The sequence below is a fragment of the Acinonyx jubatus genome, chromosome B2 (assembly GCF_027475565.1).
Source record: "Acinonyx jubatus isolate Ajub_Pintada_27869175 chromosome B2, VMU_Ajub_asm_v1.0, whole genome shotgun sequence".
Taxonomy (NCBI): domain Eukaryota; kingdom Metazoa; phylum Chordata; class Mammalia; order Carnivora; family Felidae; genus Acinonyx; species Acinonyx jubatus.
In genome coordinates, this window is record NC_069385.1 from 88,783,251 (window position 1) to 88,807,763 (window position 24,513).

General features: G+C 34.0%; 1 long non-coding RNA gene across 1 annotated transcript in view; it reads left to right on the forward strand.

The window, feature by feature from the left end:
• LOC113598813 (uncharacterized) overlaps positions 1–23,584 on the forward strand; it is a 29,982-nt gene extending 6,398 nt beyond the window's left edge. The window contains exon 3 of the long non-coding RNA XR_008298539.1: positions 23,513–23,584. This is a non-coding gene — a long non-coding RNA (uncharacterized LOC113598813). The remainder of the gene's footprint in view (positions 1–23,512) is intronic.
• The last annotated feature ends 929 nt before the right edge of the window (positions 23,585–24,513 follow it).

The following is a 24,513-nucleotide window of genomic DNA, read 5'->3' on the forward strand; positions in this document are numbered from 1 at the left end:
GCTTTCCTCCAATTCTTCAATTCTGATAGCTTTCTTTATTCTTCATTGATAAAACAGATATGATTATATGGGAACTCCCTCATCTTACATAATAAATTATTAAACCTGTGCCTTCTCCCATTTTCTCCTTTCTTCTGGCCTCTAAGGAGATACTGCTCATATCTGAAAAGCCATCCCCATGTATAAGTATCTCAGGTCTTACTTCTATTGATTCTCTTGCACAATGAAAATTTTTCCCTCTCTTCTGGATCATTTTTATCAATATGGTATTTAAAAGGTATTTTAAAGCACTGTGGCCATCCTAAAACAATTTTAATAACATTTCCTATTTGTCATTTCCTCTTCATAACTAATCTTCAAAAAGCAGCCTATCGCGGCACCTGGGTGGCGCAGTCGGTTAAGCGTCCGACTTCAGCCAGGTCACGATCTCGCGGTCCGTGAGTTCGAGCCCCGCGTCAGGCTCTGGGCTGATGGCTCGGAGCCTGGAGCCTGTTTCGGATTCTGTGTCTCCCTCTCTCTCTGCCCCTCCCCCGTTCATGCTCTGTCTCTCTCTGTCCCAAAAATAAATAAAAAACGTTGAAAAAAAAATTTAAAAAAAAAAGCAGCCTATCACTTCACTTTGTTTCCTCATTTCCTTCTCATTTCTCAACTCATTCTAATTTGGCTTCCACCCTCAGTGTTCCACTAAAAAGTTTCTGAACAAGGTCACTAAAGGCTTTTATGTTACCAAGTTGATAGATAATTTTTTTTTCATTTTACTCCAACTTTTAGCACTATTTTGCTTGTTATGCCTTACATTTTTAGAGCCACTCTTTCCATCTTGATTTCTGTTTTATCATACCTTCCTAGCACTGACTTCCCAGTCTCCTGCTGGTTTTCTTCTATATGAAATGCCAGTTACTTAGAGACAAATGTTAGATCTAATTCCCTAATTTCTCTCCCATCTCTCCCTTGGTGATCTAATACATCCTCTAATACCATATGTTACTAGAAGAATGTATATATGAGTAAGTAATATTCCATTATATATATAATGTGTATGTTATACACACATTATATATAATATATATATATGTGGTGTGTATATATATATATATATATATATACACACCATATATACGTGGTGTATATATATATATATATATATACACCACGTATATATGGTGTGTATATATATATATATATATATATATATATATATATATATATATCACATCTTTATTCATTCATCTATCCATGAACACTTGGGTTGCTTCCATAATTTTGCAATTGTAAATAATGCTGCAGTAAAATAAACATAAGGATGAATATATCTCTTTGAATTAGTGTTTTCATATTCTTTGGATAAATACCCAGTAGTATTTACTGGATCGTATGGTAATTCTATTTTTAATTTTTTGAAGATCCTCCATAGTGTTTTCCACAGTGGATGTTGGTTTTGTTACCAACAGTGCAGAAGGATTTGTTTTCTCCACATATTTGCCAACACTAGTTGTTTCGTGTGTGTGTGTGTGCGTGTGTGTGTGTGTGTGTGTGTGTGTGTGTGTGTTTATTTTATCCAATCTGACAGTTGGTGATATATCTCATTGTAGTTTTGATTTTCATTTTCCTGATGAGTAATGTTGAGCCCCTTTTCATGTGTCTGTTGGCCATCTGTTATGTCTTCTTTGGAAATGGAATATTATTCAGCCATAAAAAGGAATGAGATCTTGCCGTTTGCAATGACATGAATGGCGCTAGAGAGTATAATGCTAAGTAAAATAAGTCAGAGGAAGACAAATACCATATAATTTCACTCATGTATGGAATTTAAGAAACAATACAAATGAACAAAGGAAAAAAAAAGACAAACCAAAAAAACAGACTCTTAACTCTGGAGAACAAATTACCAGGATGGAGATAGGTAGGGGTATTCACTGAAGGGGATTAAAGAGTACACTTATCATGACAAGCACTGAGTAATGCATAGAATTGTTGAATCACTATATTGTACACCTGAAATGATATAACTCTATATTAGCTATACTGGAGTTAAATTAAAAATAAATACATAAATATATAAATGAATAATAAAATGAATGTATATGTGCATGAATTCTTACATACAAACACACAGGCACACACACTTATACTTATTTAGCTAGGAAATCTCTTTTGATCCTCTAGATTCTTATGTAGTCAATTGTCTAATTGATATCTCTACTAAAAATGTCTCATAGTCATCTCAGATTTTAAGTAATCAAAACAAAACTGACTATTCCAGAGAAATGTATTCTTCCTTAGTCTTCCCATCACAGGAAATAGCACCATTATCCACACAGTTATTTATACTGCAAACATGGGAATTTTGCTTGCTGCCTCATTTTTTTTTAATCACTCCCACATTCAATCCTTTCATAAGTGTTGTCTGTTCCACTTTGTATTCGTTTGCTAGGGCCACCATGACAAAATATCACAGCCTGGGCAGCTTAAACAACAGACATTTATTTTCTCACAGTTCTGGAGACTGCACGCCTGAGATCAACATGACAGAATGACTGATTCTGTCTGTGCAGATGGCCACACTCTTGCTATTTTTTCTCGTGGTGGTCCCACTATGCCTGTTCTACCTCTGGTGTCTCTGTATGTCCCAATCTCCATTTTTTTAATAAGGACATCATCAGTCAGATTGGACTGGGGGCCACACCTCATTTTAACTTAATTACCTTTTTAAAGACTTTAACTCTGGGGCACCTGGGTGGCTCAGTTGGTTAAGCATCCGACTTCGGCTGAGGTCATGATCTTTCAGTCTGTGAGTTCGAGCCCCATGTCGGTCTCTGTGCTGACAGCTCAGAGCCTGGATCCTATTTCAGATTCTGTGTCTCCCTCTCTCTCTGACTTTCCCCTGCTCATGCTCTGACCCTCCCCTGCTCATGCTCTGTCTCAAAAATAAATAAACATTAAAAAAAAATTTGTAAAGACTTTAACTCCACAGACAATCACATTCTTATATACTAAAGGTAAAGAGCCAACATATGAATTGGGGGGGGGTGGCACAATTAAACCGATAACACACCTCAAACATATATATCTCAAATCAAACATTCTTTTCTTTTTCATCAGTCTTTCTTTTCTAAAATCTGTGGTTTTTGCCTAGCCCAATGTAATAACCTCCAACCTGCTATCAAATATTCTTTGTTAATTTACTTCCAATCAGTTTTGCTCAAGGCAAAAAATGTGTCCTTTCAAAAATGTTGAAAATGTTTTTGTTTCATTTTTTGAAACCCTGGTTATTACTCATGGCACATATAATAACTCCAATCCCTTAATCATGGCTTGCAATGTCCTACATCATCTGATTCCTTTTTCCCTTTCATCCTGAATCACCCTTCTGCTTACTTATGATGCTCAAGCTACATTAATCTTCTTTCTGTGTCTGAAAGACAGCAATTTTTTTCCTTCCTTGCAACCAACCTATGCAAGGAATAGACTTCCCTTCTCCTGCTATTGGGATAATTTTTATTGGCTGTCCTTTTCTCATTCCTCAGATTACAGTTTGAAAATTCTCTAAGGAAGCTTTCTTTTTTAAACCACCAATCTATGGCCATTTCTCTTATATTCTCTTTCAAGATAATTATTTGTCTGTTTTATAGTACGTGCTAATTTTTAATTTTTAATTACTCTTTATTTGCTTTCCTCATTGGTCTATAACTTCATTACTATATATTCTTGCCTAAATAGTTCAAGGCACATTGGAACTGCTTAATAGATATTTAGTGAAGGAGTTGGTTGAAATTTGCAACATGATAAATTCCACATTTTAGTATTAATTATGCCCACTTGTGTCATATGTATTTTAATAGCTGTGTAACATATATTTGTATCACAACCCAGCTGGAATCCTCTCTTTTCTGGACCAAACACCTTATTTCCTTCAGACATTTCTCATGTGACATGGTCTCCAGAATCTCCAATCTTTATATCTGTTTTCCACTGAGTTTGCCTCAGTTTGTCACAGTCCTTTGTTGCCTTAATTGTTGAAAGTATTCTATACTTTAACTTTCCAGTGTACATACCAAAAAAAAAAATCTATTTGTTCACTTCAAATGAATAAACATTCATTGAATATCTATCTACTTGGCCAAACTCTGTAGTTACAAGGATGAGAACAAAAGGCTTTTAACTCCCAGAAATGAACTAATCACTGATGTATTTAACACACAATTACTAAGGACATACTCCATATAAGACACATTGTAAGACATTTGAGAGAGTAATAACAGGAATAATCCCCGCCCTTGTGATGATTGCCTCTATTGGTAGCAATAGCTAAATTAACAGCTAGCCACTACTTAATTATAACTGCAAATGTGTCAGATGTCTCAGAGGATAAAGATATGATGTTATGAGAGGTGCGGAAGGTATGTGGTGGGAGAAGCGAGATAGGAAACTTGCTGTGAGAGGGCAGAGAACGTTTACCTAAGAAGTGACATATGAGCAGAGATCTTCAGGACAATAAGAGATTAACAATCATTCTAGGCAAGGGGAATAGAGAACGCAAAGATACTGAGGCAGGAGGAAGCAGCACACCTTCTAGAAAAAGAAAGAAAAGCTGAGCGGAATGAAAAGAACGAAGGGGTCAGTGGCAATTGATGAATTTGTTGGTAAAGATTAGGATGAAAATCAGTGAGTCTTTATCTCAATAGCAGTATTGATTAAAGGAGTGCACACAAAGAAGTAAGTCACTAAGATTTATGTGGTTTTTTAAATGTTTATTTTTGAGAGAGAGCACAAGTGGAGGAGGTGCAGAGAGAGAGGGCAACAGAGGGTCCAAAATGGGATCTGCACTGACAACAGAGAGCCAGATGCGAGTCTCCAGCCCACAAACTGTGAGATCACAACCTGAGCTGATGCTTAACCAGCTGAGACACCAAGGCGCCCCACTCAGACTTACATTTTCAACAGTTCATTCTCACTTCGGTATGAGGAATTATTTGACGACAGTCAGAATGGATGTGAAGAAACAAATTAGGAGGCTATGTAAGGGAGAATTATGGCATTAGTGGAAATGGAGAAAGAGTATCCAAAAGACATTTAGAGGCAAAATCAATAAAATTCATCAGTGGTTAGATTTAGGAAAAATGACTGGATTTGGATAAGGGCATCTATTAGTGAATCTGCATACTGCTGGCTCATACTGAAGTGACAGTCAATCGCAGTACTTAGATGGATTTAGTTAGTTATTATTTATTTATACATACATACAATTGAATTTTTATTTGTGTGTGTGAGAGAGAGCAACAGAGAGAGAGAGAGAGAGAGTAGCAGCCTATCCTAATCCTCCCTTAACAGGAATATGCCAGATTATGCCAAATATTTTGGAATAAGAAGCATATGTATTATGTCTATAACATTCTTCTCTTGTAATGTCCCTAGCAGAGCTTAGTATATCCAAGCTGGTTCTATTTATGACCATTTTGTTTTTTGTATATTCACAAACCACCTATTAAATGATTTCTTCAATAATTTTTCTAGGGATCAGTATTGAATTCATTAAACTATGATTTCTAGAAATAAGTTCTATCTCCCTTTTAAAATAAAGTCAATATCTACCATCTAGTACTGCGTCTTCCCTGTGCCCACTTCCTTTCCAAGATTTTCCAAAAATCATTGAAATGGTCTCATAAGAACTTTTATACTTTCCTTACATATACTCTGATGCAATTTTTCTAGACCAGGACATTTGACATAAAGAATCTAAGATTCCTTTTACTATTTTCTTGATAGGATTCTTGAGTATCATTTCTCTCAAACATCACTGGACCATACTTTCAAGGTGTAGGATCATTCTTTTTTTGGTAGAAGATGAAATCAAAATAGGAATTGAATAAAGTTGCTTTCCCTCTGTCTTCTTTATCATTAAACACTCTGTGCCATGAACATAGAGTTCTTTTCACACTTACTGTTATTATTACATATTTAAACCTTTTTGTTTTATCTTTATTTATGTGGGCATCTTTGTTTTTAATCTTTGTCCTTACAAAATTTTAACTAAATTTGAGGGTTCCTAGTGATGCAACTGACTGTCTCTCAGAATTTTGGCCTTAATTAACAGGAGTTATGTAGATTATCCATTTTGGGTGATTTTTTAAAAATAATTTAAAAGTATATTTCCTTAAAGATAAGATGATCTGTAAAAAAACCTTCAAAGTTGTTTGGAAAGAAATTTGATAAACTATCTTTATATATCCTGATTTTTAATATCATGAAGAATTTGACAGTTCCAATTTATATAGAAGCCATTTAAAAAATAAGTTATCTTTTAATTTTGCTATGGAGGTTAAATCTCTGGCAAATTTGCCATTTTCATATCGACAGTCTTTCCATGATCTTAGTTGCTCTACTAAGGGAAAAATTGGTAAACAGTTCTCACAATATTCTTTTTTTTTAAAGCCTCCTAACAACCTTAATTGACTCTTTCGGTGTCAACATCTGAAACAATTTCTCTGCATCCCTGTATTGCTTTGGAGTTGATGCTATCCAGATTGTAGTCACAATACTTAGGTGACATTGTAATCCTTACAACTATAAAGAAATGATTGAGTGACTTAGAAAAACAAACTGCTAATTTGATATCAGTTATCTCAATGTATCTTCATATTTTCCTTACAGGAAAGAGAAAATTGTTTATTTATAGCAAGCAGGAGGGGCTTCAACATGATTATATTAATCTTTTCCCTCTGTGCCTCTTTTGAATCAAACTGAATGAGAACTAGTAAAAACTTAATGTTAATCTACCATTAATATATAAAAATGCAGATCCGTACCAGCTTATTCAGTTTTCCCATAGCTAAAAATGAAGCATCCTTACTGAACAATGATTACCTTCTGAATAAACAAAGACATTAAACATATGAAGAATTTCATGCTTCACACATGCAACTTTCTTTTACTCAAAATTTCATTCTTCTCAGGGTTCTCATTTAGAGTCTCCAGTAACAACAGAATATAAATGAAGCTACATTTTATTTTCTTCAAGAAAGTAACTTATAAACTGGAAAAAATCTAGATTAAGCACAAATATTGGCAATGATAAATCATTTGCTTTATTTACTCTACATTTTCCACATAAAACTTTGTCACAGAATTATAAAATAGAATTACGGATCTTCGTAACTGTAAGCAACACTAGAAACACTTCACTCCTACGTTTCTGAAACTTGCCCTGTCATCATTGGCAACGGTGATGTTCATTGAAACACACACTCCTGAGACCATTCCTCAATGATTCTGATTCTCTTGGCTTTCCAAGCTATATTTGTAACCATGACCACAAGTGATTGTTATGATCACTTGGTGTAGAGAAGAGAATGGTGTAGTTCAAGGTCCTCATTATACAAATAAGGATACTGAGACACAGGCATCAACAGTGAATTATCCAATGTTACCTAGCTGGGCAATGGCAGAGCTGAGATAAGAAGCTAGGTTTTTATGGTCAAGGCTTACCATTCCCAAAATGATTTTTATTTTGATATTTTTTACCTTAATTCCTGAGTGACATAGTTATTCATCTAATTCTCCAGAGTACATGTTATTATTGTATTAGATTGCATCAACACAAAATATATAGCATTATCTTCTCTTGCTTGATAATTATTTATCTTTCTGCACTGGGACTGGCATTATAGCTGCTGAGAGTGGGCAACTTTCACACAATGTGAACTAATGCTGGTTACCTGTCTTATCTAGGCTTAGAGATATTGAACATCTTTAACTGCTGACAGTTTTGATGGGTGCACTTTGAAATTAATTAATTAAAATTTTGGAGGAAATTCGTGGAAGTAAAAGAGGGCTATTCATAGAACCAGTAAAATTTATTAATGCATCTATTTAAGAAGAATGTTTGTTGTATCTTTGTTCCAACAGCAAATATGAAGTATTGTAAATAATTCAAAGGTTATCATGGCCCACAGTACAAAGATAACCAAAATGTGTTAGTGCTGCAGCATAGATTTTGAGACAGACTAAAGTTTGAATTCTGACTTGGCCTCCTAATGACTGGGTAGACACGGACAAATCACTTCACATCTGAGTCTCAGTATTTTATTTTTAAAAAAATTTTCAAGTTTATTTACTTTGAGAGAGAGTATGTATATGAGCAGAGGAGGGGCAGAGAGAGAGAAAGAGAGAGAAACCCAAGCAGGCTCTGCACTGACAGAACGGAGCCCGACGTGGGGCTCAAACCCAGGAACAGTGAGATCATGACCTGAGCCAAAATCAAGAGTCAGATGCTTAACTGACTGAGCCACCCAGACTTAATATTTTGAAAAATTAGTTATTAAGTCAATACCACTTACTTTATATCATTGTCCAGAAGATTAGGCGTAACATGAGAAGTGCCAAATATGATGGAAAAAATGAGAAGGACCTCGGTGAATGGTAACTCTTGGCACTTCTACAAGCATATTTATGTAATAAATATGAGCCAAGCACTTGGGATATAAGGATGAGTACAAATCAGTTTTGCCTTTCCTGCTGTCAAGGCAAAGGAAAGTTTTGACCAATCAAATATTCCTAGCAGTCTGCAGAGAAAAGTTCAAAAGAGGTAATATACCTACCTACACTATGTTATGGTTTAACTGCTAAGATATAATTATTTAAGCTTATTTGGTTATATATTTTTTTCCTTCCATGAAGAGCCAAAAAATACAAACAAACAAAAAACTTTCTATAGAAAAATATTTATATTAAACAGTTTTCTAGAGATAGTAACATTTAGGTCATAATCTTTGGAGTCTGATTATCAGTAAATTCTAAACATATGTAAATTCATTTCAAAAAATTACTGACATGATAAGGTATGAATTATGTTTTTAAGCAGTAAATATACCTAAATTTGTAAATTTTATTTGTGACTATAGCATGTATTTATTAGTGACGTAATGCACATGCAGAAATATTCCTAATTATGTTGAATAATTTTATATAATCAAAATTTTTATATAATCAAAGTTTTCAGGAACAACGTTGGCATTTTAAACTTAAATTTAGTCTTATTTCTGTGAAAATGGAAGAAATAGTAAACTATCAAAATATCTGTTTAAATTTTCCTGCATCTAAGAAAGTGGTACTATAATCTTTAAACTTATTTTTCATCTTTGATTATTTAATGATTATCTTATTTTCAAGGGTTGCACAAGAATGGATCCAAGATATGTTACTAATTTTTATGTTTTTCAATCCATGTGATTAAAAACTTTGCTATAAGAAACTTTGAATGTAAAGTTTTATTCTGAGATGAATATTTCTAGCTAATGTCAAATTACTCATAACCTCCTGAAAAACACTCAAAGAATATGCCTTTGGTAGTATAATTGAATGCTTCCATAATAAAACTGTAGTAATTGGAAAATTAAATTTCTGCCATGTGTTTACAGTAAAAAACAGATTGAAATAATCATTGAAAACAATTCATAGGAGTTTATATTTAATAAATTAAATAAATAATAATATTAATTTAATATTAAATTCTGGCTGTTATTAGTTATTGACACTTTTAAAAGGTATTAAGTGGTGTTTTGTGGTCCTTATTATGTGCTACTAAATTACATTACTCTTTCCAAGCAATTATTAGGTCTAAGAGTCTGATACAATAACCAATATTTCTATTTTTTAAAAAATTGTTAAGTTTATCGATTACTTTAATGCAAAATAAGAAAAGGACTCATGGAAATTTTTGAAGAGAACATTATACAAATGGTCAGGCAATTCTTCTTACACTTCTGAGCTTCCAGAAATAATCACTGTGTAGCCAAGGTATCAAATTCTCATATCAATACCCATGGAGTTCACAAAATCTTAGAATTCCATTGAAATTCAATAAGACTTTTAGAATCAGGTTCTCTCGCCCATTATGTAAAGAAAATTGATGTTGAGACCTGCAAAGTGTATCAGATCTGGTATAATGTATCAAAAGAAGTTTTAATTCTTTGTATATTCTCCTCATGTCCTTTGGAATATGGAATGGAACAAGATTTTAGATTTAACAAATCTAAATTTTAATCAAATTCCTACATCTTATATTTGACAGTTTTAGTATTTTAATTTACTTTCTTTTTAACACAGGTATTTCATTTCCATCTTTTCTCAACCTGTTCAGTTGTAAAATTATATGAGAGATACTGTTACCAGATAAGATTTAAAAAAATTCGAAACCTATATATATGATAAGGAAATATTTGAATGCACCCCCTAGTAATGAAAATGAGCCAGTCAATGTAGGCAATCTGCTTAGTAAATTAGGTAGAGTAGATAGATAGATAGATAGATCATTCTGATGTTATTGGAAGTCTTTTCTGTCTCCCAAGTCTTAATAAGAATGCTTTAAAACCCTAATTTCACATCTGTGGAGTCATTATATTACAAACTACGCAATACATAATCTGACATTATACATTAGACATTTGTATTAAAAAAATCCTTTTAATTATATAGCTATCTTCCTCTCCCATCTTTTTTTTCCTCCTTTCCAGAAACAATGACTGAAAAATTATCTTGTTTGCAATCACTTCCCCGTACCCATGTATTCAAATCTTACCTCAAAGCAGCTCACCAATGTGTTTTTCCAAAAAAAGATATTTCCTTCCCAAGCAATGTTCCAGTACCAGCTGTAAAAATAATTTCAGTCTTATATAGCTAAATTGTTATTAACTATGATACTGATATTGATAATTATATTTTCCATATTGTATTGGCTAAGGGAGCTAATTCTGAAATAAGAATACTGGGTTTAATTTGTAATACTACCACCTATTTGAGTTTCTTAACTTCTGAATCTATTTTTTTTATCAGTAAAATGAGGAGAATAATGTTCACCTTATAGACTTGTTCGTTAATAGTAAGGAGTGTTAAGTACTGATTATTATCCCCAGTTCCTCAAATATATGGAGATAGTAATAATACCTGTTTCATAAAGTCATTGTGATGCGGTAAGTGAAAAAATGCAACTAAAATGCTTAGCACAGTAAACAGCACATGGCAAACTGTAGTGAAAAATATATTTTGTTAGTGGTAACTCAACACCATTTTTCTATACATAATATATATTTAATATATCCAGAAATTAATTATAATAATTTATCATCTATATTATTTTAATAATATTTAATATATATTATTAAATCATATAGTTTATTATTGTCTACACTATAAGCAAGCCTTTCTACTCAGTCCACAAATCAAAGTCAAATATTAGCATGTATTTAATAGGTAAATATAAAAATGCCTAGGAAGAGACACATACTCTTCCTTTGATAGTCCTCGGTGTCCAAACCATTATTTAGTAGTAAAATTTGCATTAGAAAAATAGATAATCCTGGGCACATGGGTGGCTCAGTCAGTTAAGCGTCCAACCGCAGCTCAGTTCACCATTTTGCGTTTGTGGGTTTGAGCCCAGCATCTGGCTCTGCTGACTGCTCAGAGCCTGGAGCCTGCTTTGGATTCTGTGTCTCCCTCTTTCTCTGCCCCTCCCCTGCTAACGTTCTGTCTCTCTCTGTCTCTCAAAAAATAAAATAAAAAAATGTTTAAACAATTTAAGAAAAATGGATAATCCGCAATCCTTTTAATCTACTCACTTAGATGTTTATAACAGAATGACAATCTTCTTGGCAAAGTCTTCATAGATTATGGTTTTGTGTGTGTGTGTGTGTGTGTGTGTGTGTGTGTGTGTGCGCGCGCGCGCGCGCGCACATGCACGCTCTTTGATGAGGCTAATACAGGGAGCAGTAAAGCAGAAAAAATACATAAATCATAATAATAAACTAGATCAAAATGATTGATTTACAAAAGTATATGTGGCTTTCAACATATCACATAGGTAATTTAAGACATATCCAGCTTCTGTCAAACAAATTGTAATCAGAATAATTTCACTGGTGTCTAAGAGATTTCTAACTAAATACTTTGACTAGGTTCATACTCAGTTCCTTAGTGTAGCCTTTGAAATAGTGACCTGGAAATAATCCCTAAAGATCCTTGCTTATTAACATGATTTGCAATCATAGTAACAACAAAATCTCATTCTAGATAGCATCTGAAAGAATCAGTGCAATGCTCTACCTCTTACCTCAAAGTCTAGGGTTAAAAAAAATTATTACATATCTCTATTCTCCTGGCTAAGTTCATATCCTCTTGATATCAAGCCAATTTTTAATTGAATTCAGTTAATTTAATTGCTCCTCAGAGATGTCCATAAAATGTGCTCTTCCAGATTTCCTAGCAGAAGTGCTATTGTCTCTGCTCAGCATTCCCAAGCAGACAGCAAAACTGCCATCAAGCTCCGTCTTGCTCAACAACGACTCTTTAATGTGGTCATCTCATGTGCTTTGTATTTCAATTATAATTTAGAATGAATTAAAATCTATTTAAATGTATAACATCATCTCTTAGGACTCTTGATGGAAATCCAGTTTCGAATATTCTATCTTTTTAAGGTAGCACCATAAAAAAGTGTGTCATGTTATATACTTTTAATTTGGTATCATCAATATTATTTGCCTTTATAATTTAATCCTACATTTTCATATATGTTCATTAATCAAATAAAATATAGCAGTGTGTTTATGCCATACACTTTTCATAGATGAAGAATCAAAATTTTACACATAAAGATATGTTTAAAATTCTAGGATTTTGTATTTCAATAATATAGAGCAGATTTTATAATCAAATTGTTCATGGATGTGAATGAAATTATTTGCTGTGGTATTGAAAGATAATATTATATTTTAACATAAAAGTATCTCACAGAATGAATTCTAAGTTTATAAAAAATTACCAATAATAACATCATGCAAGAGAATAGCAATTTATAGTTTACAAAGGAGTCCATTGTGGTGTATTTGATCACTTATATCAAACCTGTGAAAGAGCTAGGACTGGCGTTTTTCTGCCTGCTTCATAGGTCTGGATTTGGCAAACAATGGCCTCTGGGCTAAATCTGGCCAACGACTTGCTTGTGTAAATAAAATTTTATTGGATCACAGCCATGTCAGTCATTTATGTATTATTTATGGCTTCTTTGGAGTACAAGGGCAGAGTTAAGTGTTCCTGAAAGAGAAGTATAACTCAGAAAACCTAAAATATTTACTATCTGATTCTTTAGAGAAGTTTGTCCAACCCTGTTACAAATGTCTAAACTGAGGGGCGCCTGACTGGTTTAGTAGGTTAAGCATTTGACTTTGCAGCTCAGGTCATGATCTTGTAGTTCGTTGGTTGGAGCCACATGTTGGGCTCTGTGCTTATAGCTTGGAGCCTGAAACCTACTTCAGATTCTGTGTCTCCCTCTCTCTCTGTCTCTCCCCCACTCTCTCTCTTTTTCTGTCAAAAATAAGTAAATATTAATTTTTTTTAAATAAGTACCTAAACTGAAATGCAGAAAGTTTGACTAATATTCCATATTAATATGTCTAATCCAATGCACAAATAGAATCACTCAAAAGCAAATTGAAATCTTTTGAATCTAAGTCCAGGGTTATTTTCTCTTTATCATCACATAAATATTAGCAGCAAACACCTATTCCAATGCTGAAAAGCCTTACAGTCTATTTTTATTTGATATGATTGTATCGATGCCCTTTCAGTGTACAACTACTTAATTACCTGAAATCTACAAGTAAAATTAAAGCATGAGGCATTATGTTTCATAGCCTGTATATCAATCCTGAGAAGCAGCAGTACAAGGTTGATCAATTTTTGCCATAGAAATATGCAATGTTTTGGAAGCCAAAACTCAGGAACAAAGAAGAAAGTTTAGGTGAGAGGGATTGTTGATGAAATATAAAGTCAGTGGGAACTATATGAACCAAAATTGAGGTTCCAAAGAAACAAATAAAAATATCCAGGATATCCAGGACATAACCTCTGCTCTAATAGCTGCTTTCTGGACTTCTTGAGTTCTTGAAGCTGTCCTTGGTCATTGCTGTAGGTTTTACTTTACTAATAGTCATCTGAGTTTTTATCATAGGACTCACTATGTCATTTTAACAAATACCATGATAATTAAGCACATTTTACTTTATTATTCCAATCTCTGTTCATGGCCTGACAATTTCAAAGAATTTTACTGCCTTATTAACAAAGGTCAGGTATTTCAGTGTCATTTTTTTCCTGAACATAAATTTTATTCTATGTTCATCCTTTGCTTCTTTATATTTATGCTGATATTTTCTTTCTTTGTAATTTTTTATATCTCTAGTAGACTAATGTGCTTTATTTTAATTTTTTCCTTCAAATGAATTATGATCTAACATATGTCCATACAGATTGCATACATGTTTAAATAACTTTGGCTTATATATTAAACACTTTGTAGAGACTAAAAGTTTTAGACCCCACTCTCACCTACATAATACTAATAGTTGAATAAGTCTCTCAGCTTATATATTGTCATTGATTTACGAATGCTTCTTATGAAAGTATACACATTATTTGCATATGAAATTATTTGCACTCTTTGAGTGCAAAGAGCAAAAGTGACAGAGACAAGAAAAGATCAGAGAAAATCTCCAGAAACAACAACTAATAAAATGGCAACAAATACATATCTGTCAACAATGACTTTGGATGTAAATGGACTAAATGCTTTAATCAAAAGACATAGGGTGTCAGAATGGATAAAAAAGCAAGACTCATTAATATGCTGCTACAAGACTCATTTTAGACTTAAAGACACCTACAGATTACATGTAAATATGCAATTATATATATATATATATAATTTCATAAGGAATATAGCATTTTTTAAAAATGTTAATAGCTTGAGGAAGAAAATACTCATAACACAATAAAATTTGTATTTAAAATTATCCACATTGTTGATGTGCATAAGTCCATTTAAGTATTTATACACAATTGTGTCATCACGTATATAACATTTTTAGCATGGTTTTTTAAATCAAGGGAAAACTAATGCTACTGTATGAAACCATTTATGTAAACTTTAAAAAAATTAAAAATCATATAGTAATCACAGAATAATAAGAAAAAACAACACATAAGAAAACAAACAAAAAAGTTTCAAGATAGGGGTTAACTTGGATAAGGAGTAAAGAAGAAAGGATAGTGGTAAAAGTGTTTTAAAACTGCATCTGTTAAATTTTATTTCTTTGTAAAATAATCTGAAATAGGTTGCAAAATTTAACATTTGCTAAATTTGACTATATCATTCTGTTTTTATACTAGTACCATAATGCTTTGATTACTATAGCTTTATAATATAGTTTGAAGTCAAGAAGTGTGATGCCTCCAGCTTTATCCTTTCTCAAGATTGTTTTGACTATTTGGTTGCATGTGAATTTTAGGATTCCCTTTTCTATTTCTGTAAAAATGTATCTTTGGAATTTTCATAGGAATTACATTGAATTTGTAGATCCTTTTAGGTAGTACAGACATTTTAACAATTTTAATTCTTTCAATACATGAATATGGGCTATCTTTCAATTTATTAATGTCTTCTTCAATTGTCTTCCTTAATGTTTTATAATTTTCAGTGTACAGGTCTTGCAGCTCATTGGTCAAATTTATTAGTCAGTATTTTATTGTTTTTAATGCTATTGTAAAGGAGATTGTTTTCTTAATTTCTCATTCTGACACATCATCATTAGGTATAGAAATGCCTAGTTTTATATCAGTGTGGTTGGAAAAGATGCAAGATATGAATTCAATCTTCTTAAATTTATTAAGATTTGTTTTGTGACCTAACATGGTCTGTCCTGGAGAATGTTTTGTGTTCACTTGAGAAAAATGTGTATTTTTCTGTTGTTGAATGTGATATTCTGTATTTGTCTGTTAAGTCCATTTGTTCTAAATAATAATTCAGGTCAAGGGCTCCTGGGTGACTCTGTCAGTTAAGTGTCTGACTTTGACTCAGGTCATAATTTTACTGTTCGTGGGTTCGAGCCCCGCATTGGGCTCTGTGCTGAACGCTTGCTCAGAGCCTGAAGCCTGCTTCAGATTCTGTGTCTCCTCTCTCTGACCCTCCTCCACTCATGCTCTGTCTCACTCTGTCTCTCAAAAATAAATAAATGTAAAAAAGTTTTTTTAAAAGAATAATTCAAGTCCAATGTTTCCTAATTGATTTTCTGTCTAGATTATCTATCAATTGTTGAATATGGCGTATTGAAGTCCCCTACTATGATTACATTGTTGTCTATTTCTTCCTTCAAAAATGTTAATGATCTTTAATATATTTAAGTGTTGCAGTGTAGGGTACACATGTATTTATAATTGTTATATCCTCTTGGTGAATTAAACCCTTTATTGTATAATGACCTTATGTGTGTCTTGTTAGAGCTTTAAACTCGAAGTTTATTCAGTTTGATATAAGTAGTTACAGCTGCCCTCTTTTGGTTTCCATTTGCATGGAATATCTTTTTCCATCTCTTCACTTTCAGTTTGTGTGTTCTTAAAGCTAAAATAAGTTTCTTGTAGGCAGCATACTGTTGGATCATGTTTTTTATTTATTTTTCACATGTCATTCAGTCACTTAATCTTTTTTCTTTAGAAAGAGAGAGAGCATTTGAGTGGGGGAGAGGGGGAGAGGGAGATAGAGAATCCTAAGTGGGCTCTACACTCAGCATGGAGCCCACACAGGGATCCGTCCCACGACCCTGAGATCATGACCTGAGCCGAAATCAAGAGCCAGATGCTCAACTGACTGAGCCACTCAGATGCCCCAGTCACTGTTGTTGCTGTTGTTGTTTTTGGAGAATTTAATGCATTTAAATTTAAAGCATTATTGAAAGATAAGGACTTCCTACTGTTCTCTTGTTAATTGTTTTCTAGTTGTTTTTTAGTTTCTTTTTTCCTCTTTTGCTGCCTTTCTTTGAGATTTGATAATTTTCTATAGTGGTGTGTGTTGACTTTTTTCTACTTGTAAATCTACTATTAGCTTTTTCTTTGTGGTCACAATGAGGACTACATAAAGCATCTTATAGTTCTAGTAGTTTATTTTAAGATAATTATTTCATTTTAATTGTATACAAAATCTCTACTGTTTTACTTACCCTATTCCATTTTGGTGTTGATGTCACATTTACAGTTTTATATTATGCATCAATTAAGAAATTAATGTAACTATAATTATTTGTAATACTTTTACCTTTTAACCTTTAGCCAAGAGTTTAGAGTTTAGATACTACCATTACATCATTAGAGGGATCTATTTTCAACATACATTTACTTTTACTAGTGAATTTTATGTTTTCACATTTTCATGAAACTAGTGCCCTTTTATTTCACCTTGAAGAATTCCCTTTAGCAACTTTGTAAGGTAGGTCTAGTGGTGACAAACCCATCGGCTTTTGTTTGTCTGGGATATTCTTTCTTATGGCTGAGTAAGAGGCAATTGAATATATATATACCATTTCTTTATCCATTCACCTATAGAAAGACATATTGTTTGCTTCCATAATTTGGCTATTGTAAATAATGCTTCAATAAACATAGGGGTGCACATATCTTTGTGAACTAATGTTTTCATACTCTTTGGATAAATACCCAGTAGTGGATTACTACATCATATAGTAATTCTCTATTTAGTATTTAAGGAAATTCCCTACTGTTTTTCACAGTGCCTGTACAAGTTTGCATTTCCACAAACAGTACATAAGAGTTCCTTTTTCTCCATATTCTTGCCAATACCTGTTGTTTACTGTATTTTTGGTTTTAGCCATTCTGACAGATGTGAGGTGATATCTCATTGTGTTTTGATTTTCATTTCCCAGATGTTGGTTGATGTTGAACATTTTTTCATGTGTGTGCTGGCCATTTGTATGTTTCTTTCGAGAAATATCTGTTCATGTCTTCTGCTCATTTTTAAATTGAATTATTTGGTTTTTTGGGGGGGTGTTGAGTTGTATAAATTTGTTATATATTTTGCATACCAACTCTATCAGATATCCCATTTGCAAGTATCTTCTCCCATTGAGTATGTTGTCTATTCGTTTTGTTGATGGTTTTTTGTTTTTTGTTGTTTTTTTCTGTGCAGAAGCTTTTTATTTGGCTGTAGCCTCAATAATTAATTTCTGCTTTTATTTCTCTTGCCTCAGGGGACATATCTAGAAAAATGTTTCTTTGGTCAATAACAGAGAAATTACTGCCTGTGCTCTCCTCTAGGATTTTTATGGTTTCAGGTCTCATATTTAGATCCTCAATCAATTTTGAGTTTATTTTTGTGTATGGTTTAAGAAAGTGGTCCAATTTTGTTCTTTTTTTCAGTTTTCCCAAAACCATTTGTTGAAGAGACTCTTTCCCATTGCATATACTTTCCCCCTTTTCCAAATATTAATTGACCATATAATTGTGAGTTTATTTCTGGCCTCTATTCTGTCCTATTGATCTGTCTATTTTTCTGACAGTACCATAACTGTTTTCATTGCTACAGCTTATAGTATATCTTGATATTTGGGACTGTGATACCTCCAGTTTCATTTTTCCTTTCCTAGACTGCTTTGACTATTCAGATGTCTTTTGTGATTCCATACAAATATTAGGATTATTTGTTTTTTCTTTTTCCTCTTTCTTTCTTTTCTTTTGTTAAAATCCAAGTTAGTTAACATATAGTGTAATAATAATTTCAGAATAAAATTTGTCGATTCATCACTTACATATAAGTGTGCTCATCCAAACAAGTGTCCTCCTTAATGCAGCTCACCCCTTTAGCCCATCCCCCCACCCAACACCAGCCAGCAACTCTTGGTTTGTTCTCTGTTCTCATATGGTTTGCCTCCCTCTCTGTTTTTATATTATTTTTGCTTCCTTCTCCCTTCCTTTATGTTCATCTGTTTTGTATCTTAAATTCTACATGAATGAAATCATGTGGTATTTACCTTTCTCTAGCTGACTTATTTAGCTTAGTATAATACATTCTAGTTCCATCCATGTTGTTGCAAATGGCAAGATTTCATTCTTTTTGATGGCTGAGTAATATTCCTGTATATATACACACACATATACATATATAAATACACTTACCTATATATATTTATTATGTATATTTATATCTATATTACAACTTATTTTTCCATTCATCAGTCAGTAGACATTGGGCTCTTTCCATAGTTTGGCTATTGCCAATAGCACTGCTATAAACATTGGGGTACATGTGCTTCTTTAAAACAGGACTCCTGCATCCTTTGGATAAATACCTAGTAGTGCAACTGATGGGTTGTAGGGTAGTTCTATTTTAATTTTTAATTTTTAATTTTTTGAGGAACCTCTATAGGTTTTCCAGAATAGCTGCACCAGTTTGCATTCCCACCAGCAGTGCAAAAGAGATCCTCTTTCTTCATATCCTCGCCAACATCTGTCGTTTCCTGAGTTATTAATGTTAGTCATTCTGACAGGTGTGAGGTGGTATCTCATTGCGGTTTTGATTTGTATTTCCCTGATGATGAGTGAGGTTGAGCATTTTCATGTGTCTGTTCTGGGTATCTTCTTGGGGAAAGTGTGTATTTATGTCTTCTGCCCATTTCTTCACTAGATTATTTGTTTTTTGGGTGTTGAGTTTGATAAGTTCGTTATAGATTTTGGATACTAACCCTTTATCTGATATGTCATTTGCAAATATCTTCTTCCATTCTGTCAGTTGCCTTTTAGTTTTGCTGATTGTTCTTTCACTGTGCAGAAACTTTTTATCTTGATGAGGTCCCAGTAGTTCATTTTTGCTTTTGCTTCCCTTGTCTCCGGAGACATGTCAAGTAAGAAGTTGCTGTGGCTGAGGTCAAAGAGGTTGTTGTCTGTTTTATCCTCTAGGATTTGGATGGCTTCCTGTCTTACATTTAGATCTTTCATCAATCTAATAGTTATAATTGTTAGTTATCTAACAACAATAGTTATAATCTATAGTTATAATTGTAGATCTTGGTAGATAGACCCCTTAATTATGATATAATGCCCTTCTTCATCTCTTGTTACAGTATTTTCTTTCTTTTTTAAATATTTATTTATTTTTGGGAGAGCACAAGCAGGGGAGGGGCAGAGAGAGGGGGAGAGAGGATCTGAAGTGGGCTCCGTGCTGACAGGCTGAAAGCAGTGAGCCCAATGTGGGGCTGGAACTCATGAACCATGAGATCATGACCTGAGCTGAAGTCTGATGCTCAACTGACTGAACCATCCATGTGCTCCTCTTGTTACAGTATTTATTTTAAAAAATAGATTGTGTGATATAAGTATGGCTACACCAACTTTCTTTTGATGACCATTAACATGACTGATTGTTCTCCATCCCTTTACTTTCAATGTACAGGTGTGTTTAGGTCTAAAATGAGTCTCTTGTAAGCAACATATAGGTGGGTCTTGTTTTCTTATCCATTCTAATACCCTATGTCTCTTGATTGGAGCATTTAGTCCATTGACATTTAGAGTGAGTACTAAAAGATATGAATTTAACGCCATTGTGTTGCCTGTTGCATTGCTGTTTCTGATAATGCTCTCGGGTCCTTTGTAGCCTTTGTTGCTTTTGGTCTTTTTGTTTTGCTTTGTCTTTTCTCAACTCAAAGGATTCCCCCTTAAAATTACTTGTAGTGCTGGTTTAGTGGTCAGGAATTCCTTTAGTCTTTGTTTGTCTGGGAAACTTTAACTCTCCTTCTTTTTAGAATGACAGCCTTGCTAGATAAAGAATTCTTTGTGGCATATGTTTCCCGTTTAGCATGTTGAGTATATCCTGCCATTCCTTTCTGTCCTGCCAATTTTCTGTGGATAGGTCTGCTGCAAACCTGGTCTGTCTTCCCTTATAGGTTAAGGATTTTTTTCCTTGAAGCTTTTGTAATTCTTTCCTTGTCTGCATATTTTGTGAATTTGACTATGATATGCCTGTTGGTAATTGAGTTTTGTTGAATATAATGGGAGTTCTCTATGCTTCTTGGATTTGAAAGTCTGTGTGCTTCCCCAGATTAGGAAAGTTTTCCACTATAATTTGCTCACATAAACCTTCTTCCCTTTTTCTCTCTCTTCATCTTCTGGGACTCCTATGATTCATATGCTATTCCTTTTTATAAGTCAATTAGTTCTCTAAGTCTTGTATCATGATCTTTTGCCTTTGTTTTCCTCTTTTTTTTTTCTGTTTCATTATTTTCCATAATTTTATCTTCTAAATTGCTGATTCGCTTTTCTGCTTCATCCATCCTTGCTGTCATGGCATCCATTCAACATTGCATTTAGGTTATAGCATTTTTAATTTCATCCTGACTAGATATTATTTCCTTGATCCTTTTTTCAACCCCAGTTAGTATTCTTATTATCATGGTTCTAAATGCTAGTGCAGGCATCTTGCTTATGTCTGTGTTGATTAAGCCCCAGGCTTTCACTTCTTCCTGTTTTCTCTTTTGGGGTGAATTCCTTCATTTTTCATTTTGTAGGCAGAAAAAATAATAAAGTAAAGAATAAAAATTAAAAAAATTAAAAACAAAACAAAAAATCAAATAAAGGAAGCTAGATCCTAGGTGTGTTTTGGTCAGCTTGTTGAAAGGAGTTTGACAGAGAAAAAGGAGGGGGGGAAGGGAAAAAAAAGGTAAGAAAAATTTTAAAATTAAAAAAATATATATGTAATAAAATAGAATATAATGAAATAAAATTAAGTAGAATTAAAAATTTTAAAAATAAAAAATAAAGTAAAAACATAAAAACAAATTTTTCTCTTTCTGTATCCAAGAATGAGGGAGAAAAGAAAGAAAGAAAAAAAAAACAATTTAAACAAAAACAGAAGTGAAGAAGATGAACTAATAAGTGAACCAGCAAACAATGAAACCTGAATGAAGTTATATCCAGCTTCCCCTTGAACTGAAACTGTGAAGCTTTCTATAGCTTGGACACTAAGCAGGTGGGGTGACTTGTGTTGGTCTTATAAGGGATGTGCTTGTTGGGTGCAGTTGGGCAGGGCTTGGTGTGATGGCTCCATTCTCCACTAGGTGACACTACTTATCTTACTGGGGTGGATCAGTGTGGTGCTCATGAGAGGTGGAAATGACTTCACCTAGCTTCTGAGTCTTTGTCATAGGAAACTTGCACTCTCCCCGACCCACGATCAAGCACTCCTCCTTTGTCTCAGGCATCTATTCACTCACCACCTCTACCATGTCCATGTCCAAGCTGTCCACCTTCCAGGCAGCACCTCCCTCCAGAGTTTTATCTCAGATGGATTGTGTTTCACAACCCAGACTCTCTGGGGAAGGGTCTCACAGAGCAATGGCTGGGTGCCAGCTTGCCCCAGAAAATGTTCATGCAATCACATAGTGGCAGAGGTTCAGAGGTTATGGCAAACCACAACACACAACACAAGCAGAGCCAGGTTTTACCTCTCTCTGACATCTTCGTCCCAATAACAGCAAATATAGCTGCTCTCTGGGGTCCACTGGGACCTTTGCCTGTGGGGAAGCCTATGACCCCTACCAAATGCACTCCAAGAAGGGGAACCACTTCTCCCCTTGTCACATGGACCCCTGAGACCCTGCTGTCTGCTTCTGGGGATTCACCCTACTTCCTCACCAGAGCACCGCCAGTCACTAGGCTCTGAAATTTCAGACTGTGCGCTCCACTGTTTATAGAATCTTGGTGGTATTGAAACCCTCTCCTTTCTTCCAGTCAGTGGTTTGAGGAAACAGATTTCTTGTTCTGTCCCCTGAAAGTTTTTTCACTTTTTCTCTCTCTTTCTCTCTAGCTACTTTGTCGGGGAGGGGTGCTTTTCTTTCATGATCCCGCTACACTGCAATCTCACCCTTTCTCTTTCTCTGTCTTCTCTCTGCAAAAACAGCTCCCTGCCTACTGTGACTTTTCTCTCCCCCAGTTCACCTCTCCGCACCATGTACCTGCTGAGTTCTGTGGCTTAAGTTATGGCAGATTGTTGTGTTAATCCTCAGGTCAGTTCCCTAGGTGTTCAAAATTGTTTGGTGCTGATCTAGCTGTGTTTCAGGAACTAGACAAACTCGAGGTCTCCATGCCTCTCTGCCATCTTAACTCAACTCTCCTGAATGTCAGGATTTTTACTCTAATTGTGTGAAAAATGCTGTTGGTATTTTGATAGAAATTGCATTAAATCTGTAGATTGCTTTGGGTAGTATGGACATTTGGTTCTTCCGGTCCATAAGCATGGAATATCTTTCTATTTGTTTTTGTAATCTTCAGTTTCTTTTTATTAGTGCTTTATAGTTTTTAGAATACAAGTCTTTCACCTTCTTGCTTAAGTTTATTCCTAGATATTTTATTATTTTTGGTATAGTTACAAATGAGATATTTTCTTAATTTCTCCTGATGCTTTATTAATAGTGTGTAGAAATGCAACAGATTTCTGTAGACTGATTTTTGTAACCTGCAACATTACAGGGTTCATTTGATCAGCTCTAGCAGTTGTCTTTTTCTTGCAATGTTTAAGTGTTTTCTACAAATAGTATCATGTTATTTGCAAATAGTGAAATTTTATTCTTCTTTTACCCATTTGGATGCTTTTTATTCATTTTTTATGTCTGATTTCTGTGACTAGGACTTCAGGACTATGGTGAATAAAAGTCATGAGAGTGGACATCCTTGTCCTGTTCCTGATCTTAGAGGGAAAGCTCTCAGTTTTTTCTCATTGAGTATGATGTTATCTGTGGGTTTTTCATATATGGCCTTCATTATGTTGAGGTATGTTTCTTGTAAACCTACTTTGTTGAGGGTTTTTTTTATCATGAACGAATGTCCTTTATCAAAAGATTTTTCTGCACCTTATGAAATGATCATATGCCTTTTATGCTTTTTCTTATTGATGTGAACTATCACTGTGATTGATTTACAAATATTGAACCACTTTGTATGGCATCTTAAGAGCAAATCTCATTTTATTGTGGTGAAGTTTTTAAAAATTTTTTAGTGTTTATTTTTGAGAGAGACATAGCATTAGTGGGGGAGGGGCAGAGAGTGAGGGAGACACAGATTCTGAAGCAGGCTCAAGGCTCTGAGCTTTCAGCACAGAGGCCAATGTGGGGCTCGAATCCACAAACCACAGGATCATGACCTGAGCCGGAGTCAGATGCTTAACTGACTGAACCACACAGGTGCCTTGATGATTTTTAATGTAATGTTGGATTTGGTTTGCTAATATTTTTTTGAGGATTTTTACATCTATGTTCATGAGAGATATTGGCCCATTTTTCTCTCTTTCTCTCTTTTTTTTTTTTTTGTAGTGTTATTAACCAGTTTGAGTATCAAGGAATGCAGGCCTCATAGAATAAATTTGGAAGTTTTACTTCTTATATTGTTGTTTTGGAATAGTTTGAAAATATGTTTTAATTCCTCTCTAAGTGTTTGTTAGAATTTACTTGTGAAGCCATCTGCTCTTGGACTTTTCTTTGTTGTGAGGTTTTTGATTACTGATGCAACCTTATTGGACAGAATGTTCACATTTTGTATTTCTTCCTGGTTCAGTTTTGGAAGGTTGTGTTTCTAGTAATTTATCCATTTCTTCTAGGTTGTTCAATTTGTTAGCATATAATTTTTCATAGT